The sequence below is a fragment of the Podarcis bocagei genome (genome assembly GCF_964188305.1).
Source record: "Podarcis bocagei genome assembly, chromosome: 9".
Classification (NCBI taxonomy): domain Eukaryota; kingdom Metazoa; phylum Chordata; class Lepidosauria; order Squamata; family Lacertidae; genus Podarcis; species Podarcis bocagei.
Genome location: NC_138134.1, coordinates 36,596,619 through 36,624,004, shown reverse-complemented (window position 1 = coordinate 36,624,004; position 27,386 = coordinate 36,596,619). Strand labels below are relative to the sequence as shown.

Genomic DNA, 27,386 nt, shown 5'->3' with positions numbered 1-27,386 from the left:
GGAGAAATGTGCTAGGAGGAAGGCACGCTTGGCAAACCCTCAACATGATCAGCTCCCACCCAGAAACCTATGTCCCCACTGTGGAAGTATGGATCCAGAAATAGCCTCCACAGTCATTTATGGACTCACTGTTAAAACCGGGTTTATGGAAGACAATCTTACTCGGCTCGAGTGATCGCCATAGAAGAAGACGTAGTTCTCTTAGCAATGGGAAAGTATCTGCTACCCTCCTCATTCAGAGTGGTTCTCGTTTGCATAATTTTACTATTTGCTTTGCAGCATATTCAGGCCATCATGCTCACTCAGTGATCTCCGGATGGCTGGAATCCTGTAGCAAAGAACCCCTAAACTTTTTTTTTTTTTAATAGAAGGCTAGAGGAGCTGGAGACAGCTGGGGAAAATGTGACAGGCCACTAGTGTAGCAAACTCCTGGGGAGAACTGCTTGAAACCTTATTTTTCATGTTAAAAATAATAAAAAAATTGAAAAGTTGATGCAGTGCTACTTAAACTATTTCTAAATTTGCATCTGTAGATATAAATTACCATGTGCAAATTTTATGCAAATGTGTGTGTGGGGGGGGGGGGGGTAAGGTACAAGTGACCAGCCTGGTGTACGCAAGCAACAAACCATGGAGCTTTTCATTGTAAGCAATTGAATAATACATGAAAACTGACTTTCACATGCAGCAGAAAGAACAGTTCCTATTCACCCTCTCTCTGCCCCAGCTCTCCATCTGTAAAATGGGAATCTTAATGACACTAGGTTGTTCTCAAGACAAATGATATCATTACTGTTTGATGGCTTTGCATATACAGAAACTCAACAGAAATGAACAGGAAAGCACAGCAGAAAATATTTGCCTGGCACACAGGATGCTAATTCAGCTCTGTTGTGCAAGCCACACTACGCATAACTTGAGGATCAAGGTGTAAAATGGATTTGACAAGCCACTAGATAGCTTGTTTTCTTGAATGTCAAAAATAAAATTTCATTGCAGCTAATGATATTTAGCTAGTGTGCTTCATGTTGAGGAATAATTGAAAAAAGCAAGGCAAAGAAGTTTCCTTTTGAAACTAAAATTCACCTAAAGCTATTTTTTTCTACAATGCTTAAAAAAAATTCCCAAAAGCAAACCAGCAAACCATTTGAGCCCAAGTATCTGGCAAAAAGGTTTTATGGTACCATCTTTTAATTAAAAGGTTTTGTAATGAGCTTTTACAACTCTTCATACAAACAACTGTTCATATAGATAACTGGGAGCTTGTTGACAACAAAACACAGGGAACGACGCAAGTAAAACAAAACATGTGGACCTGAGATTGTTTCCAATTTATTGGAATGTCATTGATATACCATTTAGAGTATAACTAACTCTCTCTTTCTGTCTCAAAGGAAACCGCAATTAGGCACTGCTCTCAATTCATAATTAGATTTTATTTATTTCTTAAATTGATATCCAACCCTGTTTTGCAAAGGAACCAAGAACGGCAAACATACAAAAAGTAAAACATCTCCGATACAGATGCAGACCGGGAAAGATCTCTTCTTAAAGAGTTTGTTGGAAGAAGAAGGTCCACCTTATGGGCTGAAAAGAGTTGACCTTGTCTAATATTTAGCAGGAGGGAATTCCAAAAGGTAGGCACCACAACATTTAAAGACCAGATTCATATGTTGTGTGGAATGGAGCTCTTGGTGAGATGGTATTTGCAGGAGGCCTGGCATAGTGCAGGGATCATTTGGATATATAAAGGGTGGGGTGATCTTTCAGGAATCCTAATCCCAAGCTTTTTCATGCACTAAAACCAGCACCTTGAAGTTAGCCTGTGGGCCAAAAGGCAAGCCCATGTAATTATTTTAGCAGCAGTGTAACATAATAGTAATAGCCTGGCCCTCTGAGCAATCAAACCACTACATTTTGCACTAGCTTCTGGACCACCTCAGGGGCAGTGCCAGGTTGCAATAATCCACTATTAGAGGCTACTAGTGCATGGACAACAGAAGTCAAGCTATCCCAAACTAATAATGATTTTGGCTGTCTTACCAGCAAAAGCTAGTAAAAGGTGCTACTACCTACGGAGTAGCTTGCACCTAAGCTTCTAGCAGTATTAATGTTTAATTGTTTTTAATGATAGATTTTTTTCTATGTTTTTAGCAATTCTTGGCTTTATCTGTAAACCGCCTTGAGTCCCATAACAGGAAAAGGCAGGGTATAAATATATATATAAGAATATTGACAAACAGATGTCACATTTTCATCTCCAAGGTTAGACCAATGTCTTCTCAATGATGTGCCTCTCTTCTAGGAACAATAAGATAGCAGGACTAGACACCTGAGATTAGATTGCATCATACAAAGGTATATTCCAAACCTTGCACTGAGACTGAATCAGAATTTTTCTTCTGACCCTTGTGCTTTTCTCAACTGTATAATTTTGGCATTTTAAAAAACAAAAGTGCAAAAATACACCTAACTGACTAGGGTTCCTAGAAAGAGGAAGCCTGTGACATAATAATGTCTTAGGAAAGCAGAAGACATCTATTCAAGTAAATTCATTATAGTCTCTTGTAGTTTTGATTTACTGATGATTGGAAGCATGGATATCCCATGTCTGGAAGAATGCCAACTTCTGTGAATTTGGCCTGTTTCTAAATCATATTTGACATATTTCACAATTAAGGCCAATGCCGTGAAATGTGGATTCAGACAGTCGGAGCCGCAATAATCAATAACTGCCTTGTTTCTTGCTACTTAAGGATGACACAGAAATAGATATATAGCCAAGAAAGCAATTTGCATAAGATTTCTAGAAAATTCTATTTAGGCTCAGCTCATTCTTCCATCCATCTTAGATAAAGTATCTTTGCCACATTCCCACAAAAAGAGGAAAGCATTATCAAATGCATTCAACAGGAAAAAGTAGTGAAGAACAGCAACTTTCAATAATGCTTAGAAGAATCCATAGATCCATGAAAGTACCAGGCATCAAATTAAAATCTCCTGTATCCAACATAGAGGACACAAAGTATTTCTTTTGAGAAATGTCTTTCTCTTAGCTACAAACCTTTCTGTATTTTAAAATACGTTTTTGAATACATATTCCAGTTTATGGTATAGTTCATTTCATTCCATCGTATAGTTAAATATATGCATTCTAGTTTTATGGTCCAATTTATGGTATCCTGTAAGAAAAAAAACAAGAATATATATCCCATTTATATCCTAGTGTTCCTTGGAGACACCTTGAAGACTATTTAGTAGAAAGGTAGGGCATAGATTTTCAAATATAGATAAATAAATGGAGTTTAGACTGGCATGTTTATTTATACTGTTATCAGCTTTGAATTTAATATAATTTTTTTAGGAGAAAGGCGAGTATAGGTATGAATAAGTTTTTAAAAAGAAGGATATGGAGCCATTCCATTTTATCCTCCCCAGTAGGTTAAGCTGAGCTATAAAATGGGATAGGCTAAGATTATGATTTGCTTATGGTCACTCATTGAGCTTCATGACCACCTGGAGAAATAAACCAACAGATTTTCACATTCCAAATCCTACACTCAAGCAACAATATCATACCTCTGCCAAATGTAAAGATTTCTGTTTACCATAAGCATGGAGAAATGCCAAGTGTAAATCCATAATCCTACTAGGTATGGCGCTAGTGAAAGCATTATGCATCATCCACTGAACCACACTTGGGTTTGTCAGTCAAGTTTGTAATTCCAAGATATCTATTCCTGCAGTGTGGACCACTGCACTGAAGAACTGAGCTAGAGACTCAACTTTGGAGGCAACAAGAATAGGAATTGATCTGCTTTTTTCACAGAGTAAACAGCAAATGGAATCTGCAGACAAAGAAAGCACTAGCACAGGAAAAATAAAGCATGTATAACCCATTCACTTGATTTTGAGTACCTGGAAGTGGAGCAGAACCTAGTTAGTAGGTATCTAAGGACAGAGAAAAGATACAGTCTAGAATGCTGGAAAGTCATTTACTGTCATGGTCAGTCTGAAGTTGGAACTCATGAGGCATTAGAAGTTGCATGACCACAGATAGCTCCAGGAGAAGAACCTTACTCTGCTGAAGAGGTTCAGAGCAAATTGAGGCTTTTAATTATGATTATGCAGCCTTCAGAGTCCACATCCCCACACCAATAGATAACTTTAAGATTCTTAAAGGGCCAACCCTCTGTCCTGAAAACGAGCACACCGCCTCAGTTCTATAGCCTCCTGCTTGGTGCTCTCCCTGTAATGTTGGATCAGTGTGGTCCTATGAGGGGCACTAGGCTCCTCAGGGTAATGTGCCTGTGAAGATCTGGGCTCCAGCCTTACAGGTATGGATGTCCAGTGATTTCCTGATCTCCAGCAACAAGTTCAGAGTCCTGCACCTTTGTCTGGCTCCTTGGTTGGAGACTGCAGCTTCTGACACTGCAGGACTCTGTGGGATTCCGAGGTCTTTGTTAAATGTAAACAAAGATTTCTCTACTGCACATAATTAAGCAATGGGAAAATGTTTATTTAATTACATTTGACCTCCACTCAGTACACATGGTCCCTGGGCCATCCTGATAGGGAGCTCCTGGAACATAGCCACGGGGTTGGTGGGGCCCCTGTGCAGAACCCTATTTTAAACTCACCCTAAAGCCCAGATTCACCCCTTTCTTAGTTAAGCAGAAACAAAACAAACATTCCTCTTTTGATCACCAGGAAACCATCCTTTCAAAGCCACCCTGTTCTTTTGTGATTCTTTCACCACTCAAACCTGTAAACGTTTGTAATACTGAACTCCAAAAGCCCCCTTACTCCTCCACAAGCCTCCCAAATCTTCTCTGTTAATTATTCAGGTGGTCACACTACCTACGTAAGTTCTGGATCTGTTGGCTGGATGCCCAGTCTTTCACCTCCGAATCCCTAAACTCCTACAGAAGAGAATCAGGGATGCAGTAAAACAATGTTACCCACTAGCCTATTTGAACTAAATTTTCTGTAATCCTTTGTGTTTTGAAATGCCCAATTCTCTGAAGACATAGAAGTAATCTGCAGATATGTATACAGACTCGTGTCCCAAGCAATTGTGTCAATAAACATAGTGAAAAATAAACCACCTTTGCAGGTCTTATTGATGAACAGGCACATGTTGGTAGGAAACAGCTTCTGCAGCATGTAAGTCTTATGCTGCAGTCTTAAATGCACTCACTGTAAGTCCCATTGAACATGGTGGGATCTAATTCCAGTTAAACACTTATAGGATTGTGCTATTGGCCCATGGAGAGCTTCAGTTGTATGTTGGAGGATTCAGAACAGACTAAAGAAAGTCCATAGTAATGGCCACCAGCTTGGATGGCTTTAAAAGAGGATTAAACAAAATAAGGGTATCAATGGCTACTTTATCATTAATAATTTTGCATCCTCTGCAGTGCCCCAGACCTAATGTTGTTCTGGGGTACTGTGGGGGAACAGGGAATGTCTGCCACTACAATATATGGTGGAGAATATTCAGAGAAAATTCTACAAAGTGGCCCTCTTTTTATAGAGGAGGGGTTAAGATAAAGGGCGGTGTATTTGGGAAAAGCTTTGGAAGATACTGTAATGCAACTCAAGGAACTGCAGGGGTGGGGATTGAATGTTAAGCTCCAGTGGTATGTTGGAATTCCATTGCAATAATAATTAAGAGGCTCTTTGGATCCTGGCCTTGGAGCTTAACAATTATGCAGAGCCAGTTACCCTCTAACCAAAATGATACAGTCATAGAAATGTCTCAGGTGTGCTAAAAATAGATATTGAAGAACATAAAGACATAGGACAGTCACAGCCTCCCACTCTGTTTTCTAAATTGCATATACTTTAGTTTCATGTGAAAGTATAAAGCCATTAGAATTTTTAAAATTATCTGACCTTGAAGGGTTTCCCCTTCTATGCTGCTCCAAGAGAAAGGAAAATTATTACACATTCATTCTTCTGACTTCATTGCCTGTTACCTTGATGAGCACTTAAAATGTAAATTAAAGAACTTTCCTGTTAGGACCAAGACTGCCTAAATCCCAGGTGTATGGTTTCTGCATCTCCTATTTGTTGCTCTCAGAAAAATTATTTCATATTTTGTCAAAGTCACACAAACTGTTTCTTAAATGTATTGCATAATTTGATTGCCTGGGTGATTATTTCTTCCTTAAAAAATCATTGGAAGGGAGTTCAGCTCTTCTTAAAACAATATCTGATTTTTATTACAGCTTTATTGTGCACAACAAGGCTGGAATATTAATGCTACTTTTCCTTAAGGACCATGTTTCTAAATAAGAGAGTCAAACTGATGAGATTAGTTACAGCGAGCTGCTAAAATAACTTTATCAATTTCTGTGATTTCCACTGTGCCCTTGAAAATACGTACTGCACAGCTTCTCTATGTTCTACCAGAACTTTTCCTCAATCCAGATCAAGCAATGCATGGCATCAAAATTCAGAGAACTGATATCCACTCCCCCACCTAGGCTCAGCTGTTGAGGGGGCCCTTTTACACCTGGCCCATCACTGATGGAGTATGACCCCATAGGCCATGTGCAGGTGTTGAGTCTACCTGGTGACGTGTGCAGGGTTGGCTTATTAATCTGGTTCTTACTCCTCCCCTCTGCCTTCTCAGTTGGGCCTTTAGCAGCAACCACACTCTACCCCTTTCCCTCAGCTTGGGTTTTGCCAGTTGCCAATTTTGGAACCATGTAGGGATTTTTCCCTTTCAGTGTCCTGATTGGCCTTCAACAGTGCTGGGAGGTTGTTGCTGTTCTGCCTGTGTCACACTGTTTAATAGAGCTAATAGATCTAATTGTTGTCTGACTGAGCCAGTGTGGAGTTAGGGGAAGGAAATCTGTTGAGCACCTTGTAGCACATTCTAAAATATAAAGGGGGCTTCCTCAGATTTACCCATGACTATATATACCCCACTATATAGAGGGGACAGGATCTCATTTTCAGGACTGCTCAGCTCACAGATACCAGTGCCTCAAAGCTGGAGCAGAGGATGACCTGGACAGAATTTCCTAGGAACAATGGATGTGTTGGCAATGACGGGCCATGAGTGGATAGTTAGCTACTCTGGGTACTTAAGCCAAGGTAGCTCAATCTGAGTTGGTTTAATTTTTATAGCACTCAGATTTATAGGAGCATTTATCAAGTTTTTCCCTCCACAGATCCTTAATTATATCTAATAAATATTGTTGATCATTTTAAACTCACACTACTGTGTCTACATGGGTGCATGGATCTGGGTCCAAGTGCATTCTGGGAAATGCTCTCATTGTGGAAAATAGAGCAGAGATGGAACCAGATACAATGAAGACCTTTGAAAAATGCCCTTATTGCTGTACACTCTCAGGGAGTACAGCCTACTTAATTGGTGTGACTTATTTCTATTTTGAGCATGAGGGATACAGGTGTTATGTGTTAGAATTCCTGCTCCATGACTGCAGTCATGGGATTGTTGTATGTTTTGACTCCACAAAGTAGGAAGTGATGGAGACAGGATGTTTGTGTTACTATGTTCCGTGAAGTGGGACTATTATCCTTTGTTCTTTCTCTTTGTTGTCTGATGCTAGAGAAGAGAGGGAGCCATGTTGCAGTGCTCTGTGTGTGTTTATATGTAAATAAAGTAGATTAGCCAAAATGCTGAGTTGCTGAGGTCTGTTACACAAGCTGCAAAGACTCTGCGGATCCCTAAGTGTGCCAATGTCTGTTGGCATCAGTCGCTGTGATGTTCGGGCTGAAGAAAGCTTTTGAAGCTCCCAAACGATTGACTAGGAGGGAGAGAACATGCCAGTCAGCCATGTGTCTCTGCCAGTGTCTCTGTAGGACGAGCTCCTGACAAAACAGGTGTCATGATGGTATGGGTATGACACACAGGCCAATTGACATACTCCCTTCTAGAACACGAATAAGATTGTAGGCAAGATAGCAGGCTCTGCTTATTACATAGGTATGGCTATTTATTACTTATGCATATAACATAACGGAAAAAAGTATTGTATGACACTTGAAATGAATTAAATGAAATGAATTAAATAAAGAGTGAAAATGTGTGGAGAATCATTGTGACACAACAATGCCTTTGCCTGGCAGTAAGGAAGGGCTGTGACCATTTTGCTCAATGGACCAGATATACAACCAGACTGAAAATGGCTATCATTTTTTAGCCCAAACCTCCAAGGGAATAGTTAAGTATGTGTCATACCCTTTTCTCCATTGTCACTTTGAGTGGTATTATTTTTTAGGAGCTAAAATTTAGCTGGTAAATACTCAGATTTAAGACAAATCCAATAAAGCTGAACTTAGCCGTGCATCTATTTTCATGCAAGAAAATTAAAAACAAAACACTGAATGATGTCAAGGCTAAAACTCAAGTGCATTGATTTCTATCTCAAAGCGCCAATTGACTTAAATGGGGCAATGATTTCAGCCAGCTTCTTTCGTTCCTATGACACAGATTTTAATGGAATGTAATCAAATGGGGAACACTACAGACTTAACCCCTTCTCATTACACTGTTGAGATGGTAATCTCATAGTCATTTTTGCAATGCTGTAGGGAAAGAAACACGATAAAGGTATTATCCTTCAGTGGCCTCAGAGGAGTCTTTTTAATAGAATTGACTTGTGTCTGTTGATTTCGTTTTCCCATAAAGCTCCACAGCTCAATCTCATGAAACTGCAGTATTTACCAGCATTGATATTTGTTATCAGGTCTACTGGGTAGAACCTATATAGTCACAGCCCATGAGACTCCTTCCCTCTCTTCTAAACTAGGTTTCTTCTTACTGCTGCTTCCTCAATATCTTTTGGGATTTGTAGGCATCTTGATGGCACATTGGGGGAAATTAGCATCAGCTGTATGAGGATGGGACACAAATATTACAAGAGGGAGAATGTTTGAAAAGTATTCTGTTGGTGTGTTTTAGAAACATTTGGGCTAGTTTGGGTGGAATGGATGGTATTTTTAACATTCACCACTGGGAGTTTTCTTCTTATCATCAACAGCAGGCATGGGATCCCTAATGCAGCAGCGGCAATGCATTAAGGCCCCTTTCCCCATCCCCATTTTCTGATCTAGCTCCCCACACAACACATGCTCAACATGCATGCACATAAATCTAGGCCCCATCTGCACTATACATTTAAAACAGTATCATATCACTTAAAAGTCACAGCTCCCCAGTCCACCTCACAAGAATCCTGGGAACTGTAGTTCATTACAGTTCTCAAGAGTCTGGGAGAACCTGTGGCTGTTTAAAGTGCTATAAATGTATAGGGCAAGTGGGGACATTAGCTTTCTCCTTAATAAGGAAAGTTACTTAAAAAGAGGAAATGGGAACATATTCCTAAATGGGCTGTTGGAACAGAACAGGGACAAAAGAAAGAAAGAGCCAGTTGTTGACTTTACTCAGCACATAGCATGAGGGGAGACTGAAGGAAAGGATGGTAGATAGAAGCAAAAAAAAAATTATTTATACAATTACTGCACTGGATGGTAGATCCAGCTTTATCCATTTGGGGTTGTGTCACACTTCACAATCATACTATGTAACTTTAAAGCCAACAGAAGAGAGTGTAGCACTGCAAGTATAGTAAAAGAAAAAGAGAAAAGGGAGGGGGGATCAATGATTGAGTAAACTTTAAAAAGAGCAAAATAGTAAGGCAAAGTACTTTATTCAAAGTACTTTGTGCACAAGCCTTTTAAAATTCCTTTAAAAACATAGAAAGGAGAAAGGGTCATGACAAAATTAAGATAGCACTGCAAGACAAACAAATAACAATATCCTTGAGGGCATACAAATGGCTACTTGATGATGGGCAATGAATAACAACAGTACAGTGGTACTTCAGGTTAAGAACTTAATTCGTTCTGGAGGTCCATTCTTAACCTGAAACTATTCTTAATCTGAGGTACCACTTTAGCTAATGGGACCTCCAGCTGCCGCTGTGCCACCACTGCACCATTTCTGTTCTCATCCTGAAGCAAAGTTCTTAACCCGAGGTACTATTTCTGGGTTAGCAGAGTCTGTAACCTGAAGCGTCTGTAACCCAAGGTACAACTGTATTGTAAATATCTGTATCTATTCTGGAAGCAACACTTGCAACACTGTCAGAAGGGTCGAAAATCATTCTAATTGTTACAAACCACCAGATGGGAGAAGATCATATAAGCTTAATGAAATGCAAACTGCAGCAGACTGAGTTTGAGTTAACATAAAGTACACAGATGACAAACAGGTACAGAACAGCAAACCCATCCCTAGTCATGATAGCCATTTATTGCCTCTAGTACCAGAGACAATCTGCCAGGTGTACCAGTTACTGGGAATCACAACGGAGGAAAGTGTCGTTGGTCTCATTTTTCTGCCAGTGAATTTCCCACCGGCATACTGGGCACTGTGAAAACAGGATGCTGGATTAGGTGGGTTTTGGCCTGACCCGGCAGACCTCTTATTATGTTATGAACCTATTATCTGCACAAACAGAGAGAATCCTCAAATAGGTGTGTTTTTTAAGTCAATGGGTTTTAATATCTGCCAAACCTATTATTCCTAAATACAGTCTCAGTCTCTCTCTCTCTCTCTCTCTCTCTCTCTCTCTCTCTGTGTGTGTGTGTGTGTGTGTGTGTGTGAGAGAGAGAGAGAGAGAGAGAGAGAGAGAAAGAGACTTTTGCTGATGACTGAAATAGGCCTGAATCTTGATGGCCACAATGTTCTTCTGCTTGGGGTGTGTGAGAAGCATAAAAAAAGTGATAGCCCGCTTTAATAAAAATTAAGATGATGTAATGGGATGATTAGCTGCTTGTGCGTAAAATCGTGCTCCCTCAGAGTTTGTGCGACTCCACAAACCTCTGTGTGTGACAGAGCTCCACAAACATGTCTGCTCTTAGTCACTCGTAGAGTCTGACAGTGGCTGTCTGCGGAAGCGTTTCCAGCAAAGAAGCTCCTTAACGGAAACGCGTCTCCTCGACTCACGGCGTGACAGTTTCCGGCGAGGTGTGGGTCTCCCTATGGGAGACTCAGATACCTCCCCACTGTTCTCGCTGGAAGCGTCTCTGAGCCCTCCCTCCTGCTCGCATTCCCTCAGAGATCCACTCCTCCCCCTGCTGGTTCCTGCCTCAGCTGTTGAGTCTCTTTCTTCCTCCCTGAGACCCTCCACCGCCTGATGCTCCGATGGCAGTTCCCTGACATCCACCTCCCCTCCAGGGCCCCCCTCACCCCCTCCCATTTCCTCTTCCCTGGGAGGTGGAGGGTTAAAACCCCGAAAAGAATCTTCTTCATCTTCAGACGTCTCGAACAATTCCCTCCATCGATCGCCGTCCTGGCTCGCTGAATCCTCCTCCTCTTCGGAATCTGTGAACCCCTCCAACTCCTCTTCCTCGTCGGTGGTGGCAAAGTATTTCCTTCGGAACCTCGCTACAGGCTGAGGTTTGCGTGGGAACCTCTGATGAAAAGTTTCTATTAAAAATTCGTCATTGACATCCTCTGCCCTAACCCAGGTGTTTTCCGACTCCGGTTCCCCTTCCCACATTACCAAATACTCAACTTGATCTCCCTTCCACCTGGAGTCGAGGATCTCCGCTACATGGTAGCTGTGTTCCTTCTCCTCCATTGCTGGTCCCCTAGTGACCCTCCCTTCACTGTCCCCTTTATACGGTGACAGCAATGACCTGTGGAAAACTGGGTGCAGCTTCATGTGGTTCGGTAACCGGAGTCTGAAAGCCACTGGGTTGACCTGCTGCATGACTTCAAATGGTCCCAGCCTTTTGGGTCTTAACTTCTTACAACCCCCTTTGAATGGCAACCCTTGGGTTGACAGCCACACCTGGTCCCCCACCCTGATGCTTTCACCTTCCCTTCTGTTTTTGTCTGCCTGCCTCTTATATTCCTCCTTAGCCCTGTTTAAGTTGAGTTGGAGCTGGCGATGGATCGCTTCCATTTCTTCAACGAACTGTTCTGCAGCTGGAACGCTCCAGTTCTCCCCTTCCCCCCCTGGGAAGGCTCTGGGATGGCACCCGTGATTAGCCAAAAAGGGGCTCATCCCCGTGGACACGTTCTCTGCATTGTTGTAGGCAAATTCTGCCAACGCCAGCTTCTCCACCCAATCATTCTCTCTGTCATTCACATAACACCTCAAATATTGCTGGAGGACACCATTAGCTCTTTCCGCCTGCCCGTTGGTTTCTGGATGACGGGCCGTTGAGAAATTAACCTCAACATGCAGTAAGCTCATGAGCTTCCTCCAGAACCTGGAAGTAAATTGTTTCCCTCGGTCTGAAACCACCCTCAAGGGGGCGCCATGCAACCTAAACACATTTTCTACAAACAATTTGGCTGTTTCTTCTGCTGTGACCGCATGTGAGCAGGCTATAAAGTGGGCCATTTTAGTTAACAGGTCTACCACAACCATGATGGCTGTTTTCCCTCTAGACCTTGGCAGATCAGTCATAAAATCTATGGCCACTGCTTCCCACGGTCTTTCAGGTGTGGGTAGTGGTTCTAATAAACCTGCCGTTGCCCGCCTCTCCCCCTTGGCTCGTTGGCATTGTTCACACCCTCTCACATACTCCCGCACATCTTCCCTGACCTTGGGCCACCAAAATTCCCTGGTAACCAGCCACATGGTTTTGTGTTGCCCAAAATGCCCTGCTGTGGGGCTATCGTGCAGTTGCTTGAGTACCTTCTCCCTCAATTCCCCTTCGGGTATATATAACGCTCCCTTGTAGTACAATGCCCCGTTTCTCTCCTCAAAACCCCCGGGTTTGTCTCCCTCCCTCCTGAGACCCCTGAGTTTGTCCTGGGCGTATTCATCATGCACCGTGCCCTCTACCAACTCCCTTTGCCCCACCAATGCCGCCCCACACACCCAGCGGTCCTCTGGAATGACATGGGTCTCTTCGGGTGCTCCCTCCCCCTCCAAATATTCAGGTTTGCGTGAGAGAGCGTCCGCCCTAACGTTCTCTGGGCCTGGCACGTAACAAATCTCAAAGTTAAATTTGGAGAACTCCTGGGCCCATCTCAACTGCCGTTGGTTGAGCACTCGCGCAGTTCTCCAATACTCTAGATTCTTATGGTCCGTGCACACTTGCACCTTATGTTGTGCACCAATTAGCAGGTGCCTCCATTTCCGGAAAGCCTCATGAATAGCAAGAAGTTCCCGGTCGTACACCGTGTAGTTCCTCTCGGATTTGTTCAGCTTTCGCGAAAAGAAGGCACACGGTCGCCACTCTGACTCCTCCTTCCCCGACTGCAGAAGAAGCACCGCCCCTATGGCTCTGTCAGATGCGTCTGTTTCGACCCTCAGCTTCTTTTGTAAGTCCACATGCAGAAGTTGTTCTTCCGAGGTGAAGGCCCTCTTCAGTTCCTCAAACGCTCGCTCCGCCTCCGCCGTCCATACAAACTTCTTTTTACTGCTGAGACAGTCCGTAATGGGCGCCGTCAGGTGGGCGAAGTTTCGGATGAACTTACGATAAAAGTTTCCAAACCCTAGGAACCTCTGCACATCCTTCTTGGTTTTGGGTGTTTTCCAGTCCAGCACTGCCTGCACCTTACCGGGATCCATGGCCAATCCCTTGTCTGACAGGCGGTACCCCAGGAATTCCACCTCCTTGGTATGAAACTGACACTTCTCCAGTTTCACCCACAGCCTGTTGGCTTGCAGCCTGCTCAACACTTCTCTGACGTCTCTCACATGTTGCTCCTCATTCTCCGAATACACCAACACATCATCTAGGAAGGCAACGCAATTCTTGTAGAGCAAAGGACCCAGTATGTGGTTCATAAAAGATTGAAAGCACGCTGAGCCTGCTTGTAATCCAAAAGGCATAACGAGATATTCAAATGCCCCCAAAGGGGTAAACATGGTGGTTTTCCATTCATCCCCTTTCCTTATACGTATCAGGTTGTACGCCCCCCTTAGATCCAGCTTTGTAAAAATCTTTCCCTTCCTCACCCTGGTCAAAATATCATCAATCCTGGGCATAGGGAAAGTCACTGGTTCAGTCACTGCATTTAACCTCCTAAAATCACATACAAGTCTCGGCTTGTCCGTGTGCTTTTTATCCACAAAAAACACTGGGCTACCCCCCGCTGCTTTGGACTCTCTGATGAAGCCCCTCTTCAGGTTCTTGTCAATAAATTCTCGCAACTCCTGCATTTCTCTGTCTGACATGGCATACAACTTGCCCACAGGAAGCTGTGCTCCAGGGAGTAGATTGATCTGGCAATCAAAGGGCCTATGAGGGGGTAGTTGATCAGCTTCCTTCTCGCTGAACACGTCGCTGAGATCTGCATACTGTGGTGGTACCTTCACCTTCTCCATTACTTCTGTCCCTGCTAGGGTGGCTTGGGCCCCTGCTGAACCCTTTTCCCCTTTGCAGTGTTCTAAGCAATGTGCTGAACCAAAGGAAACCACTCTTTGATGCCAGCCCACCAGCGGATCATGTAGCGCTAGCCAGCTCATTCCCAAAATAATGGGAGCGCCTCCCAAGGTGGCCACATTAAACGCTATTAGTTCTGTGTGCCTTGCCACCCTCATTATCATTGGGACGGTCTGCAAGCTGACTCCTCCTCCCAACAACTCCCTGCCATCGATCGTGGTCACCTGCAGGGGGTTGCTTAAAGGGATCGTCTGTATCTGGTGTTCAGCAGCAAACTCCTTGCTCATAAAATTGCAGGAGCTGCCTGAGTCCAACAGCGCCTTTATTTTTAGGGGGTGTCCATTTTGCAGCTCTAGCGACACATCAATAACTAGAGCAGGTTGAGGAGCTTCTGGCACGGGCACTTTCACTGCTCTTTGGCCTGGCTGCAGTGCCCCGACTGTGGCAACCAGGCGTTGGCTTTTACCTGCTCCGTTTCTCCCTGCTCTCCTCCCTCAACAGCTCCCACCATCCCTTGCCATTCCTTCCTCTGGGGGCAGACTCTGGCAAAGTGGCCTGGCTGTTGGCAGAGATAGCATTTCCGGGCGCCTTTTCCCTCCTTCTTAACCCCCTCACTGGGTTTTGAAAATGCGCGCGCGCGCGCTGTTCCGATTTCCATCGGCTCTGCCGGCGGGAAAGCTGGCTCAGGAATGTCTGGAATGCGGAACTCCTTCCAACGTTCCCCTCTCCCTTCCCGCCTCTCCAAGGCTCTTGCCTCCTGACGCGCTCCTATGGTCAGCGCAGATTTGGTCAGCTGATCCATAGACACCGCCCTGGGGCTCCGGGACAGCTCGTCTTTCACAGCCGAAGAAAGACCTTCTTCAAATAGCATCTGAATAGGTGCCGCCGATAAATCCCAACCCAGTCTGTGAATCAGCATGGTAAACTCAGTCCAGTACTCACGGACAGATCGGCTTCCCTGCTTGCAAGCCATTAGCTGTCTGCGCACCACCCCTTCCTCAATATCGCTGGAAAACATGATATCCATTGCTCTAAAGAACTTCATCGTGTCCTTTAGGACGTCATTGTGCGTTGCCATTAGGGGTCGAACCCAGTCCCGCGCCCCTTTCTCAAGATGCCCAATTACGAAAGCAACTCGCGATTCCTCATCAGGGAACTCATCGAACTGCACATTAATGGCATATTGCATCTCTGTCCTAAAGGCATGGTAATCCTTGGGGTCCCCCCCAAACTTCTGCACCAATCCTGGTACCTTTCTGGGGAACTGAGTGGCTCTCCCCTTCTTGTCTGCATCCTGAGCCCTTCTCTCCTCAAGCCTCGCCGTCTGCAGCGCAAGTTGGACTTCCAGCGCCAACTCCTGCTTGGACCAGCGCCAACTCCTGCTCCTCCGGTTCCGGCTGGTTCGCTCATGATGCTTTCTCCTGCACAGGCAGCGTACAGAGACTGTCAGACTGCTGTAATGGGATGATTAGCTGCTTGTGCGTAAAATCGTGCTCCCTCAGAGTTTGTGCGACTCCACAAACCTCTGTGTGTGACAGAGCTCCACAAACATGTCTGCTCTTAGTCACTCGTAGAGTCTGACAGTGGCTGTCTGCGGAAGCGTTTCCAGCAAAGAAGCTCCTTAACGGAAACGCGTCTCCTGGACTCACGGCGTGACAGTTTCCGGCGAGGTGTGGGTCTCCCTATGGGAGACTCAGATACCTCCCCACTGTTCTCGCTGGAAGCGTCTCTGAGCCCTCCCTCCTGCTCGCATTCCCTCAGAGATCCACTCCTCCCCCTGCTGGTTCCTGCCTCAGCTGTTGAGTCTCTTTCTTCCTCCCTGAGACCCTCCACCGCCTGATGCTCCGATGGCAGTTCCCTGACAGATGATCACTCAATTAAGGGGTAAATGCTGATATTTGTGTTGAGTTTTGTCTTTCTAATTGCTTGGGTTTTTCTTCCCAAGCATTCTTGCTTTGAAGAGAGAGTTTCACTTTGAAGCCAGAAAGGTCAACTTTCTTGATAAGGCAGAATGTAGCATAGTACGAAATAACTGCAGGAAATTTCACTTGTTCTGTCAAGTCTTGAAAGAGGCTTGAGTTACTACGGTAATGTAATATATTCAGCAGGTCTCTTAGATCTGTCAGCTGAAGAAGCACCCAGCTCTCCAGCAGCATTTCAGTCTCTGGGGAAAGAATGAGAAGGCATTTGGAGGAAAGCAACCCCCAGGTATAAATAAATGCATCCTTTGGCTTTTTCTGCCTTCTTCACTTGGAAGCTGGGAGCAGCTAATACGAAAAGAACTATATGGAATATTGGTACTGATTGCATGGAGTCCTAAGTGAGGCTGGGGGAGATTGTAGTAGTAGAGCCACTCCCACATTCAAAGCCCTGCCAGATACTGCTGGTCAGAAAGTGAGGGGCAAGGTATGTTACTCAGTTCAGTACTGAAGGCAATTCTGTGTGCATAAAGAATGAGATCACCCCAAATGCTGTGTAGCAGAATGGAAGAAAACTTTGGCTGATGGGCCTGAATCTTGATGGCCAAATGTTCTTCTGCCTGGGGTATGTGAGAAGTATAAATGCTGACAACATCTTAGCTGAACTAAGGAAATGCACTAATGTGGAGAAGGCACATGATTTGTTGCTTCGCACGGCTAGCAGCACTGGGTATTGTTCGTTTTTGCTGCACCAGCTCCAGAGCTCAACCTGCTGAGGATCCTGAAGATTGAGCCTGTTGAATGAACTGCAGTATTTAGTTCCCACATCCAAAGCCTCCAGCACCCTGCCCCATAATATGCCCCTAAGAACCCATTTGGGGTTTTCCATTAGCTACTGGTGATTGCTACCTACCCACTTAGGCAGAGTCATATCAATAGTGCTCTCCTCCACTGCATCCCAAGGATTGCAGCCTTTGATAGAATTTCTTTTTTTAATTCCTAATACAGATAAAACCAATGTCAAGTATCACGGTGGTACAAAAGAGCACAGACTGGCTTGCACTCATGCAGCAAATAGGGGGACATCCTATGCAAGATAAGTTGTTAAATCCAAGTAGTACAAATGATTCCATGAAAAGCTAAAATTGCTTCAGAATGCAGATAGGACCGCTCCACTTCACCGGGGGGGGGGGAGCATGGCATTGAGGGAGGACCTCCCAGTGACCTGGAAGTGGGTAGAGGGATGCTGTCCAGGTCATTAGGGCTCCCAGCTGCATCATGCCCCCCAGCTGACCAATCGGGTTAGCTGGGAAGCGTGGCCACTTGCCGTTTAAACCACAGTGTGGCTGGGGTGCAGTCTCCATTCGCCTTCTCGTCGGATCTCCCAGCCCACTCACCCTCTCTTTTTTGCATTGCTTGACTTTTGGCCTTGCTATGGACTAATGTAGGCCATGTGGTTGTGGGGGCCAGGTAGGAATTTTTCCACTTGGCAAATTGGCACCAGCCATTTGTTTTTCACATACCTTGGGCCATTGTCACAACTTTGTAATGTTAGGCATTGGGTAAGCCTTGTTTATGGGAGGGGAGGTTGTTGCCTCCGCCTACCCCTCCTTGTTAAGGGGATCCGGGAGTATGGTTCCTATCTGAAGCCTGGGCATGGGCTAAGGCCATGCCACAACCCCATCGGTGACCCTGGGAGTGCTCTTAATTGATGTATATCATAGGGCTCCCCTATCGGTGGTTGACCCTTTAGAGACTTCCTACAGACGGGCAGGAGTCAAGATATAGTCTGGCTTCACCCAAATGCCTAAGCCAAACTGCTCACATCTGTAGCCAATAAAGTTGTGGCCTAATATATCCCATTAACCCAACATATTCGTGTCTGTGTGTTTATTTCTGAAGGGAACTGTGGGGCCCGGAACCTCACCATGTAATTGACTCATCTCTTTCCTGAACCTTTCCCTGACACATCTCAACTTTGCCTGAGGTAATTAGCTGCTTTGTTCCAAAACAAGGAAGAAAAACAAAAAACTGCTGATGTGCTCCAACAGTTGACATTGACAGTTTTCGTGGGCCACCCCATTGCTGGAAATTCAATGGCCTGGGATACCTTAGAATGTGGTGGGAGTTGTACAAGATATGAAACTGAATTGCAGCAGTGTTGTTTTACTCATTCCAGTAGCTACTCTGCTATTGCATTAGGAAGAGAGGTTGTGAATCCAATGCAAGATTCTATATATTAGTATGAATTACTGACAGTTTCATTAGTTTCCAGGTAAAGGTTTTAGAATTAGGGTATAACTTCCTACAGGAAGCCAGAACTTCCTTTACCATTTGTTAGTCTACCATTATAAATCCAATGCACTGCTATAGCCTATGCTTGCATTTTATTGCAGTATTGTAATTTCACTTTCATTTTTCTTTTGCAAGGACATTGTGGATGCCATGTAAGAATTTATTCTCTAGCATTGTGTGCTCTGAATCACCGCAATCAGAAACTTCATTGCTAACCAATATATTCGCAGCAAGTTTTAAGGATCATGTATCTACTCATAAAACAAAGAATAAGTTGTCAGGCTTCTTATATATGATAAATTGCCAGTAACTTTGCCCTATAGGTATAGGCAAATATTTCCATTCTAAGGAAATACAAAATCAGAGTATGTACAGGAGCCATGTACAGGAGCCAAGTAACAGCCCAAAAACTGGCTGCATATTTTTAAATAGTATTCTTATTTTTAATGGTTAACTTTGCTGTCATTACACTGTATCTCAAAAACCCAAATATCTCAAAAATACATATATAGACTTTACCTCCAAAAATCATGTATATGACATAATTCTGTTGCACTAGGGATCATTTAAGTCAGCGATGGGAGACTGTGTGTCTCTCCAGCTGGAACCACATCAGCCAAAGCAAGCATAGCCAACAATACGTAATGATGGGAACTGAAGTCAACATCTGGAAGGCCACAAGTTCCCCATCCCTGCTTTAGATATTGTTGTTGTCGTTTAGTCGTGTCCGACTCTTTGTGACCCCATGGACCAGAGCACACCAGGCACTCCTGTCTTCCACTGCCTCCCACGGTTTGGTCAAACTCATGTTAGTAGCTTCGAGAACACTATCCAACTATCTCGTCCTCTGTCGTCCCCTTCTCCTTGTGCCCTCCATCTTTCCCAACATCAGGGTCTTTTCCAGGGAGTCTTCTCTTCTCACGAGGTGGCCCAAGTATTGGAGCCTCAGCTTCAGGATCTGTCCTTCCAGAGAGCATTCAGGGCTGATTTCCTTAAGAATGGATAGGTTTAATTTTCTTGCAGTCCATTGGAGTCTCAAGAGTCTCCTCCAGCACCATAATTCAAAAGCATTCAGCCTTCTTTATGGTCTAGCTCTCACTTCCATATATCACTACTGAGAAAACCATAGCTTTAACTATACGGACCTTTGTTGGCAAGGTGATGTCTCTGCTTTTTAAGATGCTATCTAGGTTTGTCATTGCTTTTCTCCCAAGATGCAGGCACCTTTTAATTTCGTGGCCGCTGTTACCATCTGCAGTGATTATGGAGCCCAAGAAAGTAAAATCTCTCACTGCCTCCATTTCTTCCCCTTCTATTTGCCAGGAGGTGATGGGACCAGTGGCCATGATCTTAGTTTTTTGATGTTGAGCAGGGTAGAATTGTAGAATTGTAGAGTTGGAATGGACCACAAGGGCCATGTAGTCCAACCCCCCCCCCCCGCAATGCAAAAATATTTAGGTGGCCCATATGGGGATCAAACCTGCAACTTGGCATTATCAGCGCTACACTATAACCAACTGAGGTAACTAAAATTAGTAAAGGGGATGCAGATTACACTGTCTGCTGAAACCATTCCAATTTTTGGGGGGAAGCATGTGTATTGAATACACCAGGATGCTATTGCAAATATTTATGGAACTGTAAATAGTTCATTAAATCAGAACACAACAATTTTCAGACTATTCATCCAATACAGATATTATGGATCAGGCTGAAGATTAACTATTTATAAGAAAGGAAATATTTCCAGTCCAAAGGTGAAACGAACTCTTCACCAGTATCCGTTAACAGAAAAGAGCACTGTCAGTAAGGCTGTTTCTTTAATTTTATCAACTACTGGGGGTGAGGAATGTAAATTTTGGAAGATTCAAATAGAAAGGTGAATGTCTTTGATATGTTAGAGAAAAAGATAAACATTCAATTAGGCTGTCATAGTAACAATATAAGATTTTGAGCTCTTCTTTCTGTTGATCCTCATATTAACATGAAGGGCTTGTCAGTTAAACTCAGAATGTACAGCACAGACCCAAATCCACAGGCTTTAAATATATATATATATATTAGGGACAAATTTTCCTGCTGATACTTCACTAAAGCCACTGGTTTGGAAGAAACATGAACCAGTTGATAAGAACATAAATTGTTTCTTTAACATTCAGTTTAGAAATTGAATTCCATCCATCATTCACCATAAGAAAACTCTTGCTCCCAACTTTTAAAGGGAGGCCAAGTTTGTACAATCAGTAGATCCAAGTGTACTATTCCAGGCTGCCAGTGGGGTTTGCACATTTGAAAGTGAGCCAGCCATTAGTATTATTGATTTCTGTGAAAGGGCTCATCTACACTTCACTTGCTCTATGCCTAGAAAGCAGGAGCCCAAGAGGTTTTCACTTTTGTCTTGTGCTTTCTAGGTATGTGCCCGAGAAGTTTTCTGTTTGCTGAATTGGAGCAAATGTCAATCCACAGAAAACCTGATTGATGTTTGCTCCAATTCAGCAGTAAAGAGCAGGTTTCTTCAGGGAAAAGTGGCGGGAGAAGCAGAAGGGTGGATGAGTCCTATATTATGGTTTGCTTTTCTTAGGCTGAACTTCCAAACACACTTCCTAGTAACTTCCTGTAATTATTGTATTTTAATATTTTGCTGTAAGCTGCCCAGAGTGGCTGGGGAAACCTAGCCAGATGGGCGGGGTATAAATAATACATATTATTATTATAAGCCCCATTAAACATAGCAGAATATAATTGTCACATGCGTTTATCCTAACAAACTTTGGTAGTCCTTTTTACACTTGTGGTCACTGTTGGCTGCAACAATTTTAGAGCTATTTTTCAAATAACCTGGTTCATCTGGTTTTTGATCTGACAACTGCATTATAGATTGCCTTGGGTAAAAACCTATTCACGATAAAGCTTCTTATGATTAATCTTACATTGTTGTTGTTGTTTAGTCATTTAGTCGTGTCCGACTCTTCGTGACCCCATGGACCAGAGCACGCCAGGCACTCCTGTCTTCCACTGCCTCCCGCAGTTTGGTAGCTTCAAGAACACTGTCCAACCATCTCGTCCTCTGTTGTCCCCTTCTCCTTGTGCCCTCAGTCTTTCCCAACATCAGGGTCTTTTCCAGGGAGTCTTCTCTTCTCATGAGGTGGCTTCTTATGAGGTGGCCAAAGTATTGGAGCCTCAGCTTCAGGATCTGTCCTTCCAGTGGGCACTCAGGGCTGATTTCCTTAAGAATGGATAGGTTTGATCTTCTTGCAATCCATGAGACTCTCAAGAGTCTCCTCCAACACCATAATTCAAAAGCATCAATTCTTCGGCGATCAGCCTTCTTTATGGTCCAGCTCTCACTTCCAATCTTACATTAGCTAGTAAAATTGTAATTTCTGATATTATAAATAGCCTTTAATTGCAAACAGTTTGGGGAATTGCTAAACAAATTCCTAGAGGCCAACAAAATTGAAAAAACTAACAGATAAATTTGACAGAAAAAAATGGACTCGGTATCTGAGTTGAGATTCAAGAAAGATGAATTTCACTTACTGGAACATATACTGTAATTATATTAGGATTAGAAGGATTCTTTTTCTAAGCAGACCTTTTTGAAAACAAATAAATAATGTTGGTGGTTTATATAATATTATAAAAGGAATAGAATGCATTGCATCTAATGGTTTTGTTCATAAACTATATGATTCTGAAGTTTACAGTTACACAACTACACAGCTGTATGTGAAATTAATTCATGTTAATGAAGGGAAGGGAAATCTGTGGCTAACCAGTTGTTGCTTGACTCTAACTCTCACCACCTGATCATCCCATAAACTGGGGCTGATGGGAGTTGTGATCTACCAACCAGAGGGCTACAGACTGTTAATCCCTGAGCTGATGGAACATAAGCAATTAAAAAACCCTGGAAGTTACCAGTAAGTTAAATTCAAGCACATGAAATAGTAGATAGCAATGCAGCCAAAGGACCCAGTTGTCCATGCTGAAATTATTGCATTCTTTAGGTTCTATTTCTGGCTAATTTCAAGCTAAGCATTTTCATCTTAGTCATGTACCACAGCATCTTATTGATGGTTAGGATGTTCTAAAAGACCGGATGAATGGCAATAACCTTTTAATGTTTTCAGCTCACTCCGGTAGCTATTCTTAATATTAACTCAGAAGCCATTTATATTCTTCCCAATTATGTTTGTCATCTACTTCAAAATGATGGATTGAGGTAGATTGAAACATTTCTCTTGCATTTGGAAATAAATAGCTTGGCACAATAAACGCAACCTGGAAACAAGGAAGGAACACCACTGTATGTACTCAAGTATATTAGCTCATTTGGCTTATTATCTGAAAATGAGTATGATAAGCTTCCTAATGTGAATTATTTCAAAGTTGTCTAGTTGCAACATTTATTGATTTACTTGGCTGAAAACAGATCCTTGGATTTCAAAGAGCGTCCAAGTTCCTTGGATCAAACCACCCTAGGAAAATGTCTTGCCAGGGGAATGTACCCTGAATGCAGACAAATGCATAACAACATAAGTATAGCCTGCTGGATCAATCCAATGGTCCAGTATCCTCTACTCCTAGCAGTCAGTCAGATGCCTGTTGGAAACCAGGGAACAGAACATGAGCCCAAGAGCACTCTCCCCTCCCGTGGTTTCCAGCAACTGGCATTCAAAAGCACTGCTGCCTCCAATGGTGAAAGTAGGGCATAGCCATCACAGCTAGTAGTCATTGATAGCCCTCTCCTCCACAAATTTGTCTAATCGTCTTTTAAAGCAGGCATAGGCAAACTCGGCCCTCCAGATGTTTTGGGACTACAACTCCCATCATCCCTGACCACTGGTCCTGTTAGCTAAGGATTATGGGAGTTGTAGTCCTAAAACATCTGGAGGGCTGAGTTTGCTTATGCCTGTTTTAAAGCCAATCTAAGTTGTTGGCCTTCACTGCCTTCTCAGGGAGGGAGTTCCCACAGTGCTGCATGAAGAAGTACTTCATTTTATCTGTCCCAAATCTTCCAATATCTTCATTGGATTCCCATGAATCTTAGTGTTATGAGGGAGAAAAGCTTTTCTCTTCCCTCCATTTTCTCCATGCCATGCATAATATTATATACTTCTATCATGACACCTCTTACTTACTATCATATTGTTGTGCTTCAAATATATTTTTTCTTTAATATTTAGCGTTTGGTTTGTCCAGCAATTGTATATCCAATGCCACATTTTAGTCAACAAGGTTTCCTGACAGCATTATCTAAGCTTATGTGTGATTGTGCTTACAAATGGATTAGGCATGGCAGCTTGAGAACATCAAGTCCTCTAGGAATTAGATGGACAGGGAAGCAGACTTCTGTAAATACATCTCTAGCTGGATGGCTAGCCCCATGTGTAAAAGGATGCCATGTGTGAACATTGTCTTCCCATGTCAATAGTCAACCCCCTCCAGAATTAGGTGTTCAAGGAGAACAGAAGGTTGGATTCAGGTTCCATACACATCCCTCCCCCCCCCCGCCCAAAAAAGTGAGGTTTAGGGCAATGTAGAAAGCTTTGTATCGATCGCCCCTGTTGTTTCATGTACACTCTATGGATTGAAGTCAAATTATGTAATAATCTCATTTAGATGTAACTTCTGAGAATGTTTTCTTTTGAGACTTCATAAAGGATAGTGCAGATTTCTGTGTACCTGTTATAGTGAGAGAACATTTCAGGAACTGTATCCCTTTATGGATATTGCTGATATTTCCTGAAATAAATTGTCCTGTTGCCAAGGCGCATTTGCCATGTTCAATAGAGAAACTGAAATATTCAGACTCCCCTTGCTTATTTGATAATGAACAGTTTTATTAGTGTTAATAGAATGTTGTCAGGGCATCCTTTCATTTCCATAATTTATCATGCAAGTTAGTTTGTATTTAAATTATTTGGTTGCTTTCTGCGGCGCTGGGTGAACTACCTGGTTTCTTCAGAATTAGGGGAGACAGTTTGTTGTCAAATTCCAGAATTTGAAACCATATTCTATTCCCAATAATGTTAATGAGAGTATTCCTGCTTCCTTCTCTATGACACCTCCTTGTTGCTTTGAACGACTAAAGCCCCCACCCACCAGCAGTGGTTTGCCCAGTGGGACAGAGTTGCAGCAATAGCCTCCTGACAGCAACATCATTGTCACTTATTGTGAGGCCCCAGCTGGCAGTGAAGCTGGTGCTTTGTGGACACACCAGTGGAGCCAGGCAGTGGAGGGTATATGGTCATTTAAAAACATTTTTATTATGTATTATTTTGTTTTTTATTGAATTTGCATGCCTTCGAACTAAGATCACAGGGCAGATCACAGCATACAATACAAAATGAGAACACAAATTACATTATGCACAAAAAAGCAAAAACAAATCAACAAACCCCCTCTAACAAACACATTTTAAAAGCCATAGAATGCTAATCCACCAAATGCCACATATATATATATATTCTGTTTTGACATGTTTTTAGTTCATTTTAAAATTGTTTCTAAATATGATTTTGTTTTGTTTTGTTTGAAATTGCATTGTTTTAACTCCTCAGTGTTTGCTGCACTGGACTCCTTTGGGAGTAGCAGGAGGATAGAAATTGAATACACCATCATTGGTCCCACAATCCAGCATGCCCAGGAAGCCCTGCCATCGCCAATGCATCACCCTTCCTACAAAGCAGGAGTGCCACTCCTGCTGGGAGGTTATTGATGTGGCTCCATGCCACTTAGTGAGCTACTCCTGTCCAAGGCTCACTACCCTTTTCCCTTCTCCAGAACTCACCAAGAGACGGGGGCATCAACTGTGGCAAAAGGGCCCTTCCACCCCTGGGGCACCTAGAAGGCTGCAAAAGCACCATCCCAGACATGAGAATTATGGGAAATCTCCCTCCCTCCCTCCCTTGGAATTTGTTACTATGGTATTACTATGTCTATGGCTTTAATATGTTTTTGTAAGCTGCCTTGAAAATCCAAGTCTGAAGGGCGAGTTGGAAATATTTTGAATAAATATGTATAAATAAATTAAAATGTTCTCAGCTGGCAAGGAATGACAGATAGAATGGATAGAAGGAATAATTTTTGTACACATAGACACATCGGCTTCAACTCATAACCACCACAATGAATCACAAATATGATTTCAAGGATACCAAATTAAGCAAATAGTATGAAATTTAAAGGCTAGAAAACTCGTGGGCGAAATAATGTATGTGATTAGTGGATGGGCAGGGGGTGTACCAGGAGCATGGAAACTCAAGTCCTTTAACACTAAGGTTGCTATTCGGACAGCTGTGGTACAAACAAAACTACTAATCTCATATTGCATCTTAGAGGCTTGTCAAAAGCAATAACAAATTCATGAATACTGGTGACAAACAAGCTGAGTATTCAAAGCACATAAATATTCTGAGAGCTTAATTGTTCCTAAATGCTCTCTCTGGGGAGATATGCCTGGTGCCATCATTATAAACTTTTAGGCGCCAGGCAAAGGCGTTCCTCTTTATGCAGGCACTTGGTTTTTAATTGGGAACATATGGTAGCATGATACCCCAGACTGTTGTGGTGCTCATCTTTTAGTAGGGTGGGGTAAGAGTCATCCTTTTTATCATATTGCAGGATGAGCACTTGCAATAAATGATGCTGTGATATTCATTTTTAATGCGGCAGAGTAAGATTTCTCCTTTTTATAACATTTGCTTTTAGTAAATAATGTTGTTTTATTCTTTTGATGTTGTTTAAAACTTCTGTATTGTGGCTCCCTATCTAGAGGCAGAGGAGAGTTTGCCTACATCTGCCCTTGCTTAAACAAGTCTCGGGAGATTTACTCCTGAAGGAAGGGGTGGAGTAGGAAAACCACATGGGGAAGACGCTGGTAGCTAGCTATTTAAGCCAGCTCTGCCTCACACACTCTTTGTGGCGCCATCCCTACAGCAGTGGGGGCTCTGTTAGTTACCTTTTCAAGAGGCTAAGTAGGAATTTGTGGAGGGACTCCTTGGTTGGCTGTTTAGAACCCTCTTTTTCACACTACAGGGACTTCTAACTGGGAGTGGCACTTCACTAATTTGGTTTTGGCATTTAGAAAGGGCTGGTCATGAAATATAAGATGTGTACACTGGGACATTATTGAGTTAAGGACACTCCTTGTGCATCATTTGCCTTGCTATGTCCTTACAGAGGTGGGACTGCCCTTACCCAGGGGTGCGGGGCACCCGGGCGCTGAATTCTGGGGGGCACCAGGTGCCTGCTGCTGAAGCCACCTAAGCTCTTAACTGTCTACCTGTTATGAAATAATAAATAACTTTGATCAAACTAGAAAAACAAAATACATATATACCTAGGTATTACCGAAATGTATACCTGTTTCACTAAAGGACTTTTGACTTTGTGCGCTCATTTACCAAAGATGCTTGTGACATCATTCACAATGGCGGCGCTTGTCAGACTCAACGACGGCGCTTGTCATTCTCAATAGCGCCGTGCACACAAAATTAACTCTTACATCAAAATATTGTGTTACGTATTGTATTGAGCTGCTACGCGGCAGCAGGGTCAGCGGCACCTTTGACACGACTGATGTTTCTCCTAAGTAGGTTCCTAAACAATACTTGTAACTTTAAGTGTGGTGGTGGTGTATTGTAAATAAATGAGCAAATAAAAAGTTTGTTTCTTTTTCCTCCCTTCTTTTGTAAACAAGAGCTAAGGCATAAGCGTGGTGTCTGACATAAGCATAATAAAAGTTAATTTGGGGGCTAAACTAAATTT

The 27,386-nt window shown here is 43.0% G+C and overlaps 1 protein-coding gene across 4 annotated transcripts in view; it reads right to left on the bottom strand.

The window, feature by feature from the left end:
- The window catches only part of FSTL5 (follistatin like 5), a 355,157-nt gene that overhangs the window by 314,363 nt on the left and 13,408 nt on the right, over positions 1-27,386 (bottom strand). The gene's annotated exons all lie outside the window — the stretch shown is intronic.